Source organism: Cydia strobilella, chromosome 8, assembly GCF_947568885.1.
Source record: "Cydia strobilella chromosome 8, ilCydStro3.1, whole genome shotgun sequence".
Taxonomy (NCBI): Eukaryota; Metazoa; Arthropoda; class Insecta; order Lepidoptera; family Tortricidae; genus Cydia; species Cydia strobilella.
This window is the reverse complement of record NC_086048.1, coordinates 16,642,926-16,662,394: the sequence shown is the minus strand read 5'-3', so window position 1 is coordinate 16,662,394 and position 19,469 is coordinate 16,642,926.

The window sequence follows — 19,469 nt, the reverse complement described above, 5'->3', positions numbered from 1 at the left end:
AAATATTTAAGAATATTCTTTTCCTTTACGAGCGACATTATTTTTACGTTACTGGAGAAAACATTATTTTCTCATTAAACAGAGACGAGGTTAGTTCGGAATAGTGATGTGCCATGTTCTTGAGAATATTTCTCTAGTGTTTTCCCGACTCCCGATTCTCTCCGATTTTCCCACGAGTAAATCCGCCGTACATCACTATTCAGGAAGATGGTAGATAGACTAATTTGTCAGATCGGGACGCAAGCTCCATGTGGGAATTCTAATTAAAGTTACACAGCATTTGGAACTTAGGTCGCTGACGATGAGCCCGCGAACTTTGACCGTGTTTCCGCACGTACTGCAGCCAGCCAGCCACTTAATCGCGATGTCTCATCGCTGGCATGGTTTTTGTCCCGCAATCCAACATTGCAAGAGCTAATTATATGAGATTAGCTTTTTCAAGTGACTGAGAATTGGTTGTTCAGTTGTTCATGTCAGTTTATTCATAAGTAAGGTCGTTGTCCGAGTGTCCACTCACTCACTTCACGTTCATGTTATCTTTAAACTTACGTCATTAGAAATAGACGAGTATCATTATCATAACTATTGAGCATTATCATGTCAAGCATTAGAACGAATACCTTAGGAACAAATATAAAGGAAAACTATTCAAATACGAATGGCGTAAGTATAAATTATTCGCCTACCTACTCGTACTAGGTACTTTGTAGACAGCGGCGGTAACATGGTAGGATATCACCTGTCACTATGCCTGTCACTTTTGAACTTACATACTTGTTAGAGCGTGACAGTCATGATGACAGGTGATAAAAATGCGACCATGCTACAACTGCAGGTATTCATATTAGGAAATGTTAACCTAATATTTGTGACTAAGTAGTCTACCAAGTAGTGACGTATTAGTAAATTTACAGTACTTACTTATGTACGTAGTTTTCATAACAAATGCTATTTTTTTATCAGTTTTAAGAATAAATAGTACGTGTAAGTAAATTATCCTAAACACGTTTCTATTTAGCATTCCTAACCGTGCTAGTTGGAATGAATACATTGTTTGTCTTGGGTCTCATATCTTTTGGAGGTGGAAGATTTCACGCTTCCTTCTTATACGTACCTGTACATTGTGTAGGTATATGCTATGTTTTATTATGTCGGGTAGGTTAGTGTCGTAGAAGGTTTGTTACCTTATCAGTCACTTCTACACCATTGCACGGATTAGCTTCGAATTCACGTGTTATATTTTATAAAAATAACGAAGTATTTTTACTGAAAACTTTCGTTTTCATCGGTAAGCTACTTTGTTTCCTTTGTGCGATTTATCATTATAACAAACATTCACATTTATTTACAAGTACCTAACCATACTTACTTAAACTATCTTCAACAATAATGAGTGCCAACTAACGAGGTTAAAGAAACGAAGCTTAGCTATTAATTTACAAGAAATTAAAAACGTATATTGGAAGAGTACTTACATAGTGTTTTGCTAAATGAATTTTATTCTAAAGTCTAATAACTCCTGTTGCTGACGACCTAAAATAATGAAGGTCACGCATAAAGATTGAGAGCAATATTGAAAACGTTTCGCTATTAAGATATTTAGTTGTCACCAACCAAAGAGTTTCCTTGCCAATAAGCGATGTGTATACCAATTACCAACGAACACATATATACATTTAGTAAAATTGGAGTCTTCCTTTTTTCCTTTTAAAATTTCCATGAATAAAAGCTTCAGATCCCGGGGGACACTCATCGGATTCAACTCCTAAATTGGATCGAAGTATCCTTGGACATGATACGTCAATGTCCGTTCTAAGCCGAGGTCGTTTCAGACTAGTGTGAAAACATAATAACATTATTTCAAGTAGAAACTCATACAGTCAAATGACATTGATAAAACAAGCCTAGAATTCAATATTCTGTCCGTATTTATCAATTCCTGAAAACGGTTAAAACAGGAATTACAAAAACGAAAATTGAGTAAAATAGAAATCAAATAAACGGTGTAGTTCAATTTAAGTTTTTTCAATCGAAGTTATTTTAACAACTTTCAATAATAACGTTTTATGCTTCCAAAGCTTATCCAAACTGTATATGTATTTGGAAGGAATCCAAACCATTTTCCTCTATGAGGCAAAAATGTCACTTCAAGTCTCGGCAAAGCAAATGATGTAAAAATATAGGTATATTGATGTCTATTCGCAGTTTCAGCTTTCGTAAATTTATTAAAATGAGCTCTGTAAAAAGTATTCCTCGTGTCGAAATGTAAATTATAATAAAATAAAACAAAAGTTATTTACTTAGTTAATAAAACTCCTGGTATTAACAGGTAGATATCGTTGTAGGCACCGATGGAGGCAGATTAAAAGAACCAGGTGTGGAGCATCCACATCCACTGATGACCACGATCCTCAGTCATGAGGGAGCGACCACAGAGAGAGAGATCGTTGTATATCCATTTCAGTGCATTCGGGCTCAAACTTCAGTTCAATATTGGCTTATTGAATACGTATATCCAATTAGTATTCAGTTAAACGAAGACTTTAAAAAGCGAGCAAAACCGCGTTTATGAAGAAAAAAAATTGGACTATTTAATATCTATGTAGATAACCGTAAAAGACAGAGAAAGCTTGAAACTTCGCAATGGAGACAGGCGGCGGGTCCCTAGAGGTTGCAGTACCTATCTGCCTACATTAGCATATCAAAATTGCCACAAGCAATATCCTCTAAATGTTTCTCCAATATGCTAAGTCTAAAAAGAGGCTAAGATTGTAAAAATCCGGTCGAGCGAAACAACGTTTGTGCGGAGCCAGTCCGAGACTTTTGTGATTTAATATTCTATTTTCTTTTATAACCTACCTTCTTTGATAGACGTTCGATTCTTAGATAGACGCCGCCAATTTTGAAATATTCTTAGCGTAAATTCTTTTGTAATTCCACGCTGACTGTAATAAGGTCAACTGTAATTGCCACTATGGGGTTATTGCGTCTATTCGAGTTTTTTTTAAGGCACAGGTGCTTACCTAGTTTAGGGGTCAAAAGTCTGACCTCTCCATACTGTCATGTTTGTACAAACCCTAAAAAAAAACAACATTCGTTACTAAATACAGCTCTCTCCATCTAGAGAAAAAGGCTACTTGGAGGACAATACGTAACATTAGAGGGCGTTTTACCGAATTCGTATTCAATTAGTTGGCTACCTATTTTGAAAATCAGTTTCACCCTAGACCTACACGGTGTATGAGTTAAGTCAACAAAGTCCGTTTATATCCTTGTTTTTCTTTAGATATTTGGTAATATTTAGTATTACATGTGCTCAATATTAATTAACTATGACATGCGAACCACAATTTGTATTAATCATACTTTTGTTTTGGAAAAAATCCATGTCAAATTCTTGGAGGATATTTTTTTAACTGGCTAAATGCGTCAAAATAATGTTGAGGTAATTGCGTCTATGTAACGCATTTGTCCCAATGTCAGTGGTGGTCAACAACCTTTTTACTGGATACCTACGTAGTTTTACCAGTATAATTGATACATAGTTTTAGCTGCTATTCAAGAAATTTTCGTCAGTAGGAAAGCTCGCGAAGTTAAAATTTCAGCCCTTGACCATACAAAATTTTCTAATGCTAGCTTTTCTACGGAACGGAACGTGCTTCTTGCTTGCCAAGCTTTGCAATATAAGTAATGCATTTTCCAGTTTTTTTACCATCAGAAACACTTTCGCCCCACACTTACATAAAACCTCTTTAATTTTTTACATATTATTTTATTAATCGACTAAAAAGGTTTACAACATCTGTAAATTAGGTTTGGATAAATGCGTCTACAAATTAGGGACGCATTTACCCAAATATAATATTTTCTACTTGATGTTGTTAATTGCTGTTTTGACACCCTTGTATTGATTATACCTCCTAAAATACTGTATTATGAACACGTTTCATGAGGTTTGAAAAGTCTTATTACTTATAAATTATTTTAAAGACGCATTTTGCCCAATTGGAGCAACACCCGTCAAAATTTCCGTTTTTTAAAAAAATATCTATATTTCTATCGCATGTTTACGGAAGCACGAATGGACGATTTTCATGACATAATGAGAAAAAGAATCGCCTCTCAAATGTATCGCCTGCGGGGTAGCAATAACAGCTTGCTGGTAGATATAGCCGAGAGGTGGGATGGTCCGTTTTTTAGCCACTGGGCGTCGGTTCATCGTCCTGTTTACCGGGACCCTAAATAAGTTAAAAAAACTGTAATACCTAGGTTACGATGTACTAACTCTAATATTATAAGTCTGTATATAACTATGGGCAATCGGCCTGAAATAAAGAATTTATTATTATTATTATTATATATATTTTAATTACTTATAGTGCAACGAAAAAGTTACTTCACGAATTATCTTGGCAAAAAGTTGTAGAAAGCACGTAGCAAAAGAAATTTTCATTACACTTATTAAATATTTCATAATATGGGGTTAAAGGAGAGTAAAAAAAAAAAAAAAATTGTAACGCATTTACCCGGTCGACCTTATGACAGGTAACTTTAAATGTTAAAAAAGTGGTTCTACACAGAAAACAATTTCCGTCAGCCACACGTATGTATAAAGTATTCATGTAGTAGGTAAGTAATACCACATTTCTGAGAACTTTTGTTTGTTTTGCCTCACCTGTGTAGTATTAAAGTATAAAGCGCTATTTCATGATAAACTTTTACAAAGTACCATTGTCTATAAACTAATATGTTCCTACCGCTATTTTAGCTATTGTTCCACACTAAGCGTCCCGGAGACGGCGGAGCCTCAAGGCGGAAAACATAGGGTAAGCTGGTTGACAGTGGGTTGGTGGTGCACAGTGATTAAGAGGCCGGTGTCGATTTTAGTCGCAAAAATGTAAAATTGATAGATTTCGTCGGTGAAATTGTACACCTTTTGTTACCTAATTGAAATAACACTGGTTTCTATTAGCACGTCTTCTTATCTTACCTTTTATCAGATAAATTTTTTGAAAACAGACTCACTAAATTAGTAATGTTTGCTTTTCTGATGGAGGACGTGTAGGTAAACGCGCGTAAAACACTGATTTTGTCGCTCTTATTTGTAAATTTCGTAGTTTGGACGGCTAAACATGGTAATTTTGTATTACACATATCCTGTACTTGACGTTTATCAGACTACATTTTTGTTATTACGACTTTGAAATAGTGTAAATGAAAGTTAGACGAAATCAATTTTCTCCAGAAATTACTTCAAAACAAGTGACAATTTCTCTGAAAATCGACTTAATTTCAACGTAATTTTGATACTTAAACAATCTACAAAATTTGCTGAAACTATTCTTATACATGAATTTGTATAATTTACCACCATAAATTTTTGATAAATTTTTAAAAACTGCCCCTTCTTTTCATATATTACCGGTGACGCACGCTCGCGACCTCATTATTAAAAGGCAAGATGAGAAGACGTGCTAATAGAAACCAATACTTGTTATTTAGATATTACGTAACAAAACGTGTATAATTTCAACGACTAAATCTATCAATTTTACATTTTCGCTCCAAAATCGACTACGGCCTACGCAAATTCTGAGAAAACCAAAAATATTTTTAATATTTTATCCGCATAAAAGGTGCTCCTTGGCAACAAGTTTTTATTAACCGAGGTAAATATTCAAAAAAGTGAACACAACGAGAAGGAGATCTGTTTAAGTAAATTTGCTGAGCTATCCGAAATGTATAACTGCGTGTGCGTATGAATTCATAATATTGTCTTCGGTTACCGCGATAGTTACTCATGAACCCCGTCACCAGTGATGTCACCCGTTGACCACGAACGTTGTAAAGGGTTCGAAACGTCGGAATGTATTATAAATTCAATATACGCGATATAATCCATTTTCATAGTTTTATTGGACGTATGAATTCATTTATATTTTGTTCTTTTTAACTAATTTAATTTAATATTTTTTAATTTAAATTTATTTTGTAATTGAGGCCTGGGTCGACAGTGGATCGACTGGATCAGGTAGGAAAACTTAGTATTAGGGGCTTGAGACTTGTCTTATTAGGATATTTTCTCATATGAAATTAGAAAATTTATAATATCATTTTTTTTTACTTGATTAAATATTTATTTTCAAGAAGATCGCAAGTCGTTTGAGCATAATAACCAACGGGTCCAATAATTTAGTAGATGATTTCCATCTTTGATTTACTGCAGAGCACTGGGTGATTTAGTGTACCCACCCCCTGTTGCACAGTGAGTCAATTCCCATTTTTCATTAAAACATTACTAAATGGTAAGAAATTTAGATTTTGAAGTATAACATAATGAAACTTGAATAAATTATGTCTAGAATAGTTCATAAATCAAATATGTATCACAGTTATTACTCGAGATACGAGCATTAGAAAAAGGAGTGATCCAGTGTCAACCATCTTACCCTACATATAATATACCATTACATAAGAAGTATCTATAGTAAATAATTTCCTGAACGAACTTGCGCTCAAATTAATCTACTATAATATCCGTCGTAGTGTCTCGTGGGGGCAATAAAGCGCCGATTGTATTGTATATGGACAATAAATACAAGACAAGTTTAGCGCGTAATTGGGATTTCGTTTTATTACATTTTACTCCATAGAAATAATAATAAGACAGCAATATTAATACAATAACGAAGGGGAGTAAAGAGGACATAACAAGTCAAGTTTCGCGTCTCGCGTCAGTGGCCATCCCTTCGCTAACTGAATAACAACAATGAGAAAAAGCCGGTCTGCCGGTGAAGGCGGAACCTACTCCTTGGCAATCTAATAAGAAATCGGACGATAAGGAAAATGTTTCATTGACAAAGAATAAACAGACTGCTCAATTTTGTTTAGGCGATAAATGTATTAAGAACAAGGCTAATAAATTAATGCCGTTATGTGATTTAAAGACGAAATCAAAGCCTTCATGGCAATATCAAAGGATCACACAAAGGAATGGGAAAAATATTTGGTTTGAAATAGGCATTTATTGGATTGGGTTGGTTTTCTCACAATTTAATTAAAGCTTCTTTTTAGGGTTCCGTACCCAAAGGGTAAAAACGGGACCCTATTACTAAGACTCCGCTGTCCGTCTGTCCGTCCGTCTGTCCGTCTGTCCGTCTGTCTGTCGGTCACCAGGCTGTATCTCATGAACCGTGATAGCTAGACAGTTGAAATTTTCACAGATGATGTATTTCTGTTACCGCTATAACAACAAATACTAAAAACAGAATAATATAAATATTTAAATGGGCTTCGTGCGCGAGTCCGACTCGCACTTGGCCGGTTTTTTTATATTTAGTATATTTGGATACTTAGACATGTTGATGTTTTTCTCAATCACGCTAAATAAAACAGCCAAAAGTGTAGGAAAGGAATTCTTTTGATATACTGTATATTATACCATAGTACGTTAAAATTATATACAAAATAGCATACAAAAAGTAACGAAATTATTTTTTCCAACGCAAAATCATTAGTTTCAAATTAAGCATTTTATATTAAAAATCCTGGCCTGTTTTACATTGACGTAAAATTCTATTTCGCGGGACGTAAGTATGTATTTCGGCCTTTCTCAGTTTAGGTTCAAACTCATCAAATATTTTGCACATTTTTTAAATGTTTAAGGAGTTAAAGTTGGGTACAAATTTGGAGATCGGTCGATATTCATTATAATACATGTGGGAAATGCGAATTCGTGCACAGAATAAACCTAATTCGGGAAAATTATCAAAATAATTATTCGAGCTTAACGTATCAGTTATTAAATTTCCGATTAAAGCATGTATAATTAATTGTCACTGTTCGAAACACAATGCTGCTGGAAATATTAAAATCCATTTGACGAGTAAACTCACTCAGAAATATTTACACTCTAGGTAGTTACTGGGTACTGATTCCCTTATTAGATAGAGCATATAGTGTATAATGGACGATCCTGTTCTAGACGATTTTTATCGACGACTTAACCAAATTTCAGGTCACAATATTTTATTGCTTTCCATGATGATAGCGCAAAGGCAATAAATATGTAATTGTTATTTACCTAAAGGTAACATTCGGATTGCGAATGAATCACCGTTGTTGTTGCAACGTAAATGCTGAAGCGCTCGGTTGACGCGGATGATCTCACTATCAATTTTCTTAATAAATTGCGTTGCTGTCGTTGCTACATTGCTGTAGTGGTTATTTTATCAAAGATATTTAATTTTGTATTAAATCCATTGGCGCGCTTATAAACGTTATTATTATACAATTTGGGACGAGCTGCAAACGATACGATGGTACACCCAGTTTAGATTTAAGAGTCCCCGGCAAGCTCGGCCGAATTGCACGTTCCCATTCAAACGTAGTTCCGCTCTCATTTTAAAACTACGTGTTGGATTGTAATGAAATTTTGCACATACAATGGCATATCTAGGTCTGTAATTAATTTATATAGCTCCAGTTTATAAACAAACGAAATAGAGCAAAAACTAGTTTTGTATGAAAAACATAAATTCGCTGTATTTTTTTAACTATGGTATCTCAAGCTACATAAACTAATTAAAGACATAGATATACATTATCCTATTGTAAGTTTGTACAAAGTTTCAGAGCAATCTAGCTAGTCGTTTTAAATGAGGATGGAACTTCGTTTGTATGGATAACCGAGCTTGCCAGGGACCCTTAACAAAGAATAGTTCATTGTTTATCTTTGTTTTTTTTAAAGAATTTTGTAGTTTCGTTCAATAACAAAATTAGGAGAAGTCGGTGCTTGCACCCGCAATTAATATCATTTATCTCATGGTTATTTATAAGTACATTTTATTTAATTATCGAGAAGTGTGTGTATTAAGAGTGTGGCTCGCACAATAGTCCAATTAAAATATCACTGACGTTTAGTAACCGCGAGTCTGAACACTTAATAACGAGCAATCTGTGGGAGGTAGTCCATGGTCTTTACTAAGAATTTCGTTAGAAGCACGGAACCGTTCAATTTATTTTGTCCTTAAAGCGAACACTTCTGATGTAAATTCAACTATAATTGAGTTTTGTGATTATCTTTACTTTATAAATACTTGACTGTGACGAACTTATGTAGGCAGGCAGACTTAATCTGAAACGTTTGTTTTAATTTATAACTGGGATAAAACTTTTTATTGTATTAATAAACTTACTATATCATTATATAGCTAGTATTGTATAATGTGTGAAATAATTATGAGATTATTAACGTTTTATTGACGTCGTAAAATTTAATCTGGACTAGCAAAGTGCAAGTTGTAGAACAATCTAAAAAATGCACGAACATTCTCGGAAGTTTCTAGAAGTTTCCGTTCATAAAGATTCTTTTGGGAATTTTTCAAAAAAGCTATTAATAATATTATATACCTATCGGCTATCACACACTAATTTCACAGGCAAAAGGAATATCTAATAAAGCCTGTATACAAAAATGAAGTATAAAGACAAAAACCTGTTAATTATAATACAAGAAACTTCATAACTCCCTAGGGAAAATGCTTTTTCTATAGTTCCCGCTAAGGCTGCGTGCAATTCCACATTTACTGAGCGAGTGTGATGAAAACTATTTTTTCCCACTTACACTGACAATTAAATCAACCAACTAGTGATCTACTTTCGAATTCTAATTCACTAGAAGCTCGTTATAGCTTAACTCTATTAGAGCCGTGTTGCAATGCAATGAAATGGCACCGACAATAACGAAATCAGCCTCCATTCCGTGCATCTTAATTCAAATGCACTTTGATGGTCAGGACATTTCTAAAAAACCACATGTCTCACTTTATATTGAGATTTTAGAGTTCTTTGTTATTTATATTCAGAATTACGAGCCCTTTCAATCCATTACTACCAAGCAGAAAAACATATCTCAGGTTTTTCCAAGTTTTTGTTTTCATATCATGTCGATGTTTACGGGTTATTGGAATTAAAGATTGATGACTCCGCACATCAACATGGGTGGGGACATCTGTTAATATTTTAATAAGAGACAACATAATGAACAGTAGGTACGAAAACTGTGAGTGTGGTAATATAAATTATACCAAATCTTAAAAGTAGAAATGCGTTGTGCATCGCGTTTATATGCTTTTGGTTTTGCACTAGTGGAATGGTGAAGCACGAAACAATGATTTCAATTTGAACTAATATTTTGTCAAATTTTGGGTAGAGGCCTTTGACTAAAGCTGGACTTTGTTTACGAGTAAGTATACTGACGTGGATTATTCCCGCCAGGCATTTTTTCCAGAAATAAGAAACATATGATTATTGACAGATTTTATAGGCTAGATAAAATCACCTACATACATACTTCCTAATGTGACTTGTGCGTGTCATGCATGTTTTATTTTTCAAACAGAATATAATGGTTACAATCATAAACCTTAAAAAAATATGCGTTATAATTTACAAATAAAAATCAATTCTACTCACGTCAACCACAAAAATTTTGATTTCACTCCAAGTTAAAAACTTTTTGCTTTTTGCAATCTTCACTACCTACCTACAGTTACTATATTAAAACCACGTGAATGACGGTTCACTTGCGAGAAACGGTCATCTACCTGGTTTTAAAACCCTCATTCACAAAAATAATATTAAGCCTTTGCTTAACACTAAGTAGACACAATCTTAGGTTGATTACAATTCATGAATAAATATTAGTTTCTTGAAAATTATTTTACGATGATACAAATCAAGAGAAGGTCAGGCATGCAAAAAAATATACTTGTTGATTAGTTAATAATTACTGATGTTGATTTTAAAGACTAATAGATAACCAAAGTTTAATTTAAGATAAAAAGAGATGAATCACTAATCATAATTTAGGATTATCCGCAATTCCCCCACTCTTCTAAATTTGGTAATATTTGGTCTGTCTTCGCTCTGACCTGATTGAGTATCTTTGTATAATAAGTATATACACATTTAATGTTGGCCATGATACCATTGAATAATAACCATAATATCATATAACTAACGTTAGGAATATATAAAGTTTCGTCAGAAACGTTGAATACGTCATTACCAAACTAAAATGGAGCTGGGCGGGACATGTTGCCAGCAGGCAGAGTGATGGCAGGTGGGCCAAAATGTTAACGGAATGGTGGCCGCTTTCCGACGAAAGGAGTGCCTGGCGTCCGTTGGATCGTTGGGTGGACGACATTCAGAAGACTGTGGGTCATTTCTGGATGAGATTGGCTCAGGACCGGGATAAGTGGCGTACTCGAAGAGAGGCCTATGCTCGGCAGTGGGCGATAAAAGGCTGATACGATGATGATGTAAAGTTTAAATATGAATCCGTTTGCTTATGATTAATTATACTAAACCTTTTACGTTTGTTTTGTCTGTGTTATGTGATATAATTGATTTTGAAGTCCGACGCGAATTGCTATTAAATTATAGTTAAACGAACGCAGCCAGGTTTAATCACAACGAGGAAAGTATAGAAGGTCAATGTAAGAATTCGAAGATAAATCAGTTCAATTCAAAAAATATAAAGTACCTATCAATAGGTACTTTGCAGATACAAAGTTTATAATCTACATTGAGCACAAAGCTCCGCACAAACCTTCAATATCATTTGCAATCGGATGAAACTAGGTCCCGAGTTGGAACTGCAAAATCCGCAAACGTGGCAGTGTGTGGATGCCGGAACAAGAGCAAGGGACTTATTAAAATCGCTTACCTTGTTTGGGGGAGAAGATTGAGGTGAACCAGAGTAAGTGCTACTTTTCATTATGCATAGTTGTTACAGTCTCGAAGTCACGCTACGCTGGTCTGCGAACTCAATTTGTTTGCGCTCGTATGGCAATGGGAACACAATCCAGGTAATCCATTGCAGCCCGCGGCCCACAATGGAGTTTAGTCGATTAAACCGCGCCAAACACTCGCCACCTGCGGGAAAAATGTAGCCCCGCACAATGAATAAGCACGGATTTGTGGCTGGCGCCCGGGAAAATACGCCTTGTGAAACCTTTCATGACAAAAGTAGTAAATATTTCCAGTGCAATCAACTGAGGAAACTGCTTGAAATACAACGTAGAAAAGTAAAGTTGCTTGTCTAAAAGTAGGGTCTTTAATATGTCCATACAAAACTACAGTAAAATTATAGAAAATGTATGACTGAGACTCAATTCGATTGAGGTGACTATGGAGACTAGCCAAGACGGCAGTCGTTGATAGCAAACTCAAATCGAAACATAAATAGGTAATGTATGAAATAAAACTATGAAAACGGATTATATCGCGTATATTGAATTTATAAATACATCCCGACATTTCGAACCCTTTCCAGCGTAAAGCTACGTAGCGTAGCAGCGTAGCAGCGTAGCGCTGTAAAGGGTTCGGAACGTCGGGATGTATTATAAATTCAGTATAAGCGATATAATCCGTTTTCATAGTTTTATTTCATGAGTAACTATCGCGGTAACCGAAGATAATATTAGGTAATGTATGTCACGTAAATAGTCACGTTCCTTTCTGTAGCATCTCTCATCCCGATATTTTTTTCTTTTCATTTGGCGTTTGTGCTAGGCCTCGTTGTGGCCACATAATGGCTATTTTTGTAAAATGTGGAAATGTCGGAACGGAATTGAGAATTATTCTTCTGGGCGTCATAAATTACGCAATTCAAAGGGAAATGAAACATAAGTGAATTACAGGATGTTAAAAATATTTTAGAGCCACCGTGGCATGCCAGTTGGCATACAAATAATATAGTTACTAGAATACCTACACTCCGTCATTACATTTATTACATTAACACAGCATAATAAAAATACCTTATAATCGAAAATACCATAAATTAGCCATGGCATTTTTTCTTAATTAATTCCGCGCTGAAATTATTTTTTTATTTCGTTAAGCCAAACATACTTAACGAAATAATTTTACAAAAAACCTTTTGAAACTCCAGAAAAAGTGTTATTTTAACGACAGGTGATTTTGGTAATCTCATTTTACCATGAACAAGATATTATTATTTACTTTCTTATTTCAGTTAAATATTTTTCCTAATATTCATTAGAATATTGAATAAATAAACTTGGACGTGAATATCTTATTAGTTAATCTATAATCGTATAAGTTTGATTTCACAGATCAATCATAGCACGGAAATTAGTTAACCCAAAAGTCATCACTTCGGAAGTTAACTTATTGGAACTTAATGCATCAGAACTGAGTCACGCGTACAAGTTGGCTAAGTCTGCACTTAGCGGTGTTCAGTTATTAGTTAAGTTTAATACTAGACCATTAAATCTTATTCGTTGGAGTGTTACAGCTACAGCACGTATTATTTTAAGGGTTCACATCGTATACATTCATATTCACTCTTTGGTTGATAGGAGTTAGGTGCTCGTACGACTGAAAAATGGACATTAAGAACAAGCTCGGCCGAATTGCACCTTCCCATACAAACGTAGTTCCGCTCTCATTTTAAAACTACGTGTTGGATTGTAATGAAACTTTGCACATACAATGACATGAGGTATGAGGTATATCTAGGTCTGAAATTAGTTTATGTAGGTCCAGTTTATAAAACAAATGAAATAGGGCAAATACAAGTTTTGTATGAAAAACTTAAATTCGCTGTATTTTTTTAACTATGCTACCTGAAGCTACATAAACTAATTACAAACATAGATATACCTTATCCTATTAGAAGTACAAAGTTTCAGAGCAATCTAGCTAGTCGTTTTAAAATGAGAGCGGAACTACGTTTGTATTGAGAACCGCTCTTACCGGAGACCCTTAAAGACAAACACCTTTATTTTTTATCATTTACCTTGTCACCTCCTTAAAGGATCACTTCTGGGATAAAAACTACCCTATAAAATAAAAAAATAATAAATATTTATTTCAGGTCTTACAAACCCATAGTTTAGTTTAGTTTATTTATCACATTTATACAATTTTCACACAGGTAAAATATACGTACATTTCAGCTTGTATTACTTGTCGTATAATGATCGTTTTTTTTGAATGAATGAATGAATGAAATCGTTTATTCACAATGAACATATGGTAACATAAGATCTTAATTTATATACATTGCTTCCCACTATACATTCAGTCAAGATAGACATGTGAAAATATTTGTCAGTGATATATACCTATGTCACTCAGTCTGATAAAATTTGAATTAAATACAACTACACGATTAATTACAATTTGGCACAAATATTTATAATAGTACATAATTAATTTAATAAGAAATCAATAGAGTGATGATAAACAGATTAACAGAAAAAAGAAGAAATTACAATTAAAATTAGAATAAGTCAAGTTCTTTTAAATACATGTAAATTAAATGTCAGTCAATATTCAAAATGTATACAATAAAAATTCGTTAATACTATAAAAACATTTATCAATCAATATTTTATACAATTTTGTTTTAAATTCTTTTTTTTGTAATAATAATAATAAGAATTAGAATTGAACATAAATATAAATGAAGTTACAATTAATATTAACAAAACAATGCAAATAGAAATAAATTAAAAACGCTAAAATGTCACAATAGTAAAAAATAAAAATATAGAACAATATAACATATTTTGTCCTACCCTATGTCATCCCCGGGACTCAAACCATCTCTATACCAAATCTCAACTAAATCGGTTCAGCGGTTTAAGCGTGAAGAGGTAACAGACAGACAGACACACTTTCGCATTTATAATATTAGTATGGATATAGTATAAGTATATATAGTATGTATCAGTATGTAGTTTTTATACCAGAAGTCATGCTTTAAGGGGTTGAAAAGGGGGGGGGGGTGGAAGTTTGTATGGGGAGTCGATAAAAAGCAGATTGGATAAAAAATAATTAGCTACCCTAATTACTAACTCTACGCAGACGAAGTCGCGGGCAAAAGCTAGTATTTCCACAAAACCGAAAACAAATGGGATTCTAACGTATATCTATATAGGATTATTGTGCTTGGCACATCACATTTTAATACCTACCTATCCAGGACTATAATTTTATATCCGCAACGCAGTAATTATATCAGTAACACAAACTCACAATCAGCTACAGGCTTCGTTACCTACCTATCTTCAAAGTCGAGTTTAAAGTGAGATCAAAATGTTAAAAAATGTTTTCGAAATGTTAAATACTTACCTTACCTTCGCCATTCTAGGTAAATTATATTTAGTAGGTACCTAAGTTTAAGAAGCTACAATAGAAATACCATACCAACAAAAGATAAAACCAGAAGTTCTCCTAGAAACGAACGAAGATTTACCACAATACCGCCCTCATTTGCTACTGAACTCTAACCCAAAGCGGACACAACCTAAAGTCTTTGTTAAATATCTTGTCTTTTTTCTCATAAACGACGCTTTGCATCGAGTAAACTCTGTGAGAGAAGAGAAGCAGGCAGCCGGTGGTTCGTTAATAATTAAAGACTTATCTTACTCATCCTTACAAAAGGCCGTTAAATTAAACCTGCATATTCGCTCACGTCTACCATTTTCGCGCTACGTGCTCCACGTCATAAATTAGGTCTACAAAAAGGGACATTATGACAGACGCGCCTGAGTGCCCACATTTCGAGGTTCCATACCAAAAGCTTCACAACGGAACATGTAATAGGCTAATTGGTCTTAAATAAATTGTTAATATTCAGAGTAATAATGAAATCAAATTTATGACAACTTAGGAACTGAAAAGAACGAACGAAGTAAAAAATTTAAAAAGCTTAAACTTATTCTAGGAGAGAAACTGATTATAGGACGCTTGGACCCTGACTGTGAATGATTAATACGGTATGTTACGTAGATGCAATTTTCTTACTTCATTCAATGCTAGTGGTCTTTACCTTTAAGTAATTGTTACGCTAAGCAATAATAGTCAAAACGTTTGTAGCTATACTTGACAAAGTGTAAACAATTGTTGGTGAACCAGTAAATATATAAATAAAAAAATACCAAAATAATACTTTGCTAATCCGCGAAAAGATAACGTGCTAGTCAATCAGTGCTAACCCGTTATACTTACTTGCGTATTTTTTACATGCAATTAATGTTCCCACAATATAACAAACCACCACCAAAAGAACAATAGTCGTCACGTGTTTCGCCTCTCTACGAGGCATCCTCAGGAGATGTTGAAGGTCTGACGCCCGGTAAGGAAAATCCGAACGAATTTTCGTTGCCTAAAAGTTGCATAATTAATATGGATTTCCGCAAAGTAACGCCTGATTCTATTCATTACTGTGAAAGAAAAACTTTTTAAAAGATATTCGTTTTGTTTCAGGAGTGAAAAAACGAGTGCAGGCGTGTAATATTGACATTTATTTCATAATACACCTGCATAAAGTGGTAATAAACTAGATAAATACAAATAAATAAGTACAATTGGATACACATTTTAGCTGCGGATGCGAAATGGGAAATACCTATTGGCGTGACAAAACAAGTGACAGGAGAAGCGAGTCTATAAATAAGTAATCGCTTTAAGGCAAGCCATTGAGTTTGGGCTCACAATCTAGGTAAAGTATCTATGTCTATATAAAGTATTATAATATATAAACATTCTCAATTACCATCATGAGGTTTTGTCTCTTTTTACCCAAATTGACGTATGTGCTCCGCTGCTGCCCTTTTACAAAATTCCATAGTTTATTAACACTAGTGGATAACATGATTAAAGTTTAAACTCCAAAAATGCATTTGATTTTGTTAGAAACCTATATAAATGCTAATTTTAACCGTTATATTTTAAGAATGTTATTTTACTTAAAGCAAAAAAGAATATGTATATTAATGAATCTACTTTAAGACACTGAGCCCCGAAAATACCTTCAGCGTCACGATCGCGACGAAATCTCTGGATTTTTAAGAGAATCTAAAAATAATTTTCTCCACTCCGCATAATATACTGAAACATGACGCGCAAGAAACATCCCAAATTTGTAAATGAAAGTGTCACACTGTATTTTGACAAGGTATTTTTATTAGCGGCGCCACGGCAAAAATACTTCATTTTATGAAATGAAATATCTCGAGTGTAACTCATATTAGGGCGGTTTCAGATTAGTGTATTTTTCAGCGCGTAGATCGTTTCGGCGGTACGAGCTTACACGCGCGTTACATTTCCCAACATTTGGTTTTTACGCGCTTAGGGCCGATACAGATGCACTGCAACCCGACTGCAATTTGTATGGGAACTGCACGCCGACTGCAATTTGTATGGGAATTGCAACCCGACTGCAATTTGTATGGGAACTGCACGCCGACTGCAATTTGTATGGGGACTGCAACCCGACTGCAATTTGTATGGGAACTGCACGCCGACTGCAATTTGTATGGGAACTGCAACCCGATTACAATTTGTATGGGAACTGCACGCCGACTGCAATTTGTATGGGAACTGCAACCCGACTGCAATTTGTATGGGAACTGCACGCCGACTGCACGCCACCTGCAACGTCGGCGTGCAGTTCCCATACAAGTTGCAGTCGGGTTACAATACAATCCGTCTTTACCGGCCCTTACACGAGAGTAGTTTTTCCCTACCTTTAGTCTTTACAAGCTTCCACGCGCGTACGCGTACGCTCATATAAACGCTAGTTTAAAACCTTAGATAGGTAGGTCACTACCTACCTATCTAGGTACCGTCAAACGGGGTAAATAGGGACAATTTTTAAGTTTGAGAGAGATTTTAAAGGAACTTTTCTTCTATGGCCACAAATGTTAAGGTTAAGGTAACTTTTGTCTTATGTTTGAGAATCGATTTATAATATTTCCTAATAGTTTCGTTTTAAAGTTCTTTTAAAAAACAGGCCATTTTGATTCATACTGGGTCCGTGGTGAATATGGACGACTAAGATACGAATAGACAAGTGATCAAAAATAGAATAAGTTGACAGGTATCCGTTGGTAAATATCTGGTCTAGATAGTTTATTGTACTTTGGTAGGCACTATAAAATATTATGTTAAAACTATGATTAAAAAATAAACTTTAAATTTTATGTTTGTAGGCAATCATATATATTTATATAAATACCACACTCAGAATGATTAATCTTAATTTTTATTTTATTATTAAGCGGGACTTATTATACGGACGAAAGTAACAAAAGTCAGAATAAATAAAAACAGGTAGGTACTTAACATATTTACATACTTACCCATATCCCATTCAGAAATTCCGCCTGTTTTAAATTGGTGTGAGGAAGTGCCTGGTACTAATCTACTACCAGAAAACACTAAACAAAGAAATTAAAACAGGATCGGGTAAAGCTTATTACCTACTGAGGAAAGTAAAAAGAAGCCTTTTAATAAGCTTTAAAAGAAAGTTCTGCTATAATTTCTGCGCCTTAACAACTTCAGGGTAACCCAAGGAGTATGCCCGCGGTAGAATAAAACTTTCGCAGTCGACAGTATCAGAACGCACCCACCATGCGTAGATTATACAATGACAGCAGATGTGCCACTCTTGACGTTTCCAAAATGATTACCACTCTGTCGTCCATGAGCCAATGCCAAGCTTAGGTACTAAACTAACATACTTTTTTGTTAGATAAATGCAATGTGGTTATTTACTATAAATAAAAATATATTGAACTGCGTTAACTAATTATCACACAAAAATAAAGCCCGGGATCAGGTCCGGTTAACCATTTGACAAAATGATTAAATACTAATATTAGAAATGTTGCAACAGAAAATAAGAAGGTAGTATACTATGTTTATTCATAAAACAGTTTTAAACTTAGGTAAAATGATAAAGAGCAATCATTGATTTTGAAGATTTTCTAATTTTGTATCTTTCTAACAAATAGAAATGTCAAAATAAAGCGCGCGGTTGTTTTATGCAATTAACGCGTCATTTTTCATACATTTTGTTAACGCATGCGTTCGACGCTTGGCTGCGTTTATCGCACAAAACCGCGAGCTTAAAGAAAAGGGACAAACAATTATCAACAGTTTGTCAGATTTGACAGACGTTTATGAATAACACCATTTGAGTGGCCTTCGTAAAATTAAGTAATCTGTCGATACGCGCGTAGAATTACTTTACAAATAAACTTAAACGGACCTCTGGATTCTTTCCGGCGTATAAAGGTTCACAGGTAAGGCCCGACCGTGTTATTTCAACTGTTGTAAAAGAGCTTTGTTTAATTACAAACCTTCTACTGGAATTTGAATGCCTGAATTTTCGTAGGGACTAAGTGAATTTTATATGTAGTCGATATACTGCAGTTTGAATTGTTGAGCCTTCATTGCTTTTGAGTGCACCTAATCGTAAATGTTGTTATCTACCCAGATATCTAAGATATCGCTCAATATGATTAATTTTGTTTTCGAGTCGAGGCGTATGTTGTCGAAATTCAAAATGATATTTAGCCAGTATTCTTTATAAACGCAACATTCCTATCGCAACAGCATTGCAGTGCAGCGCAAGAAATGTA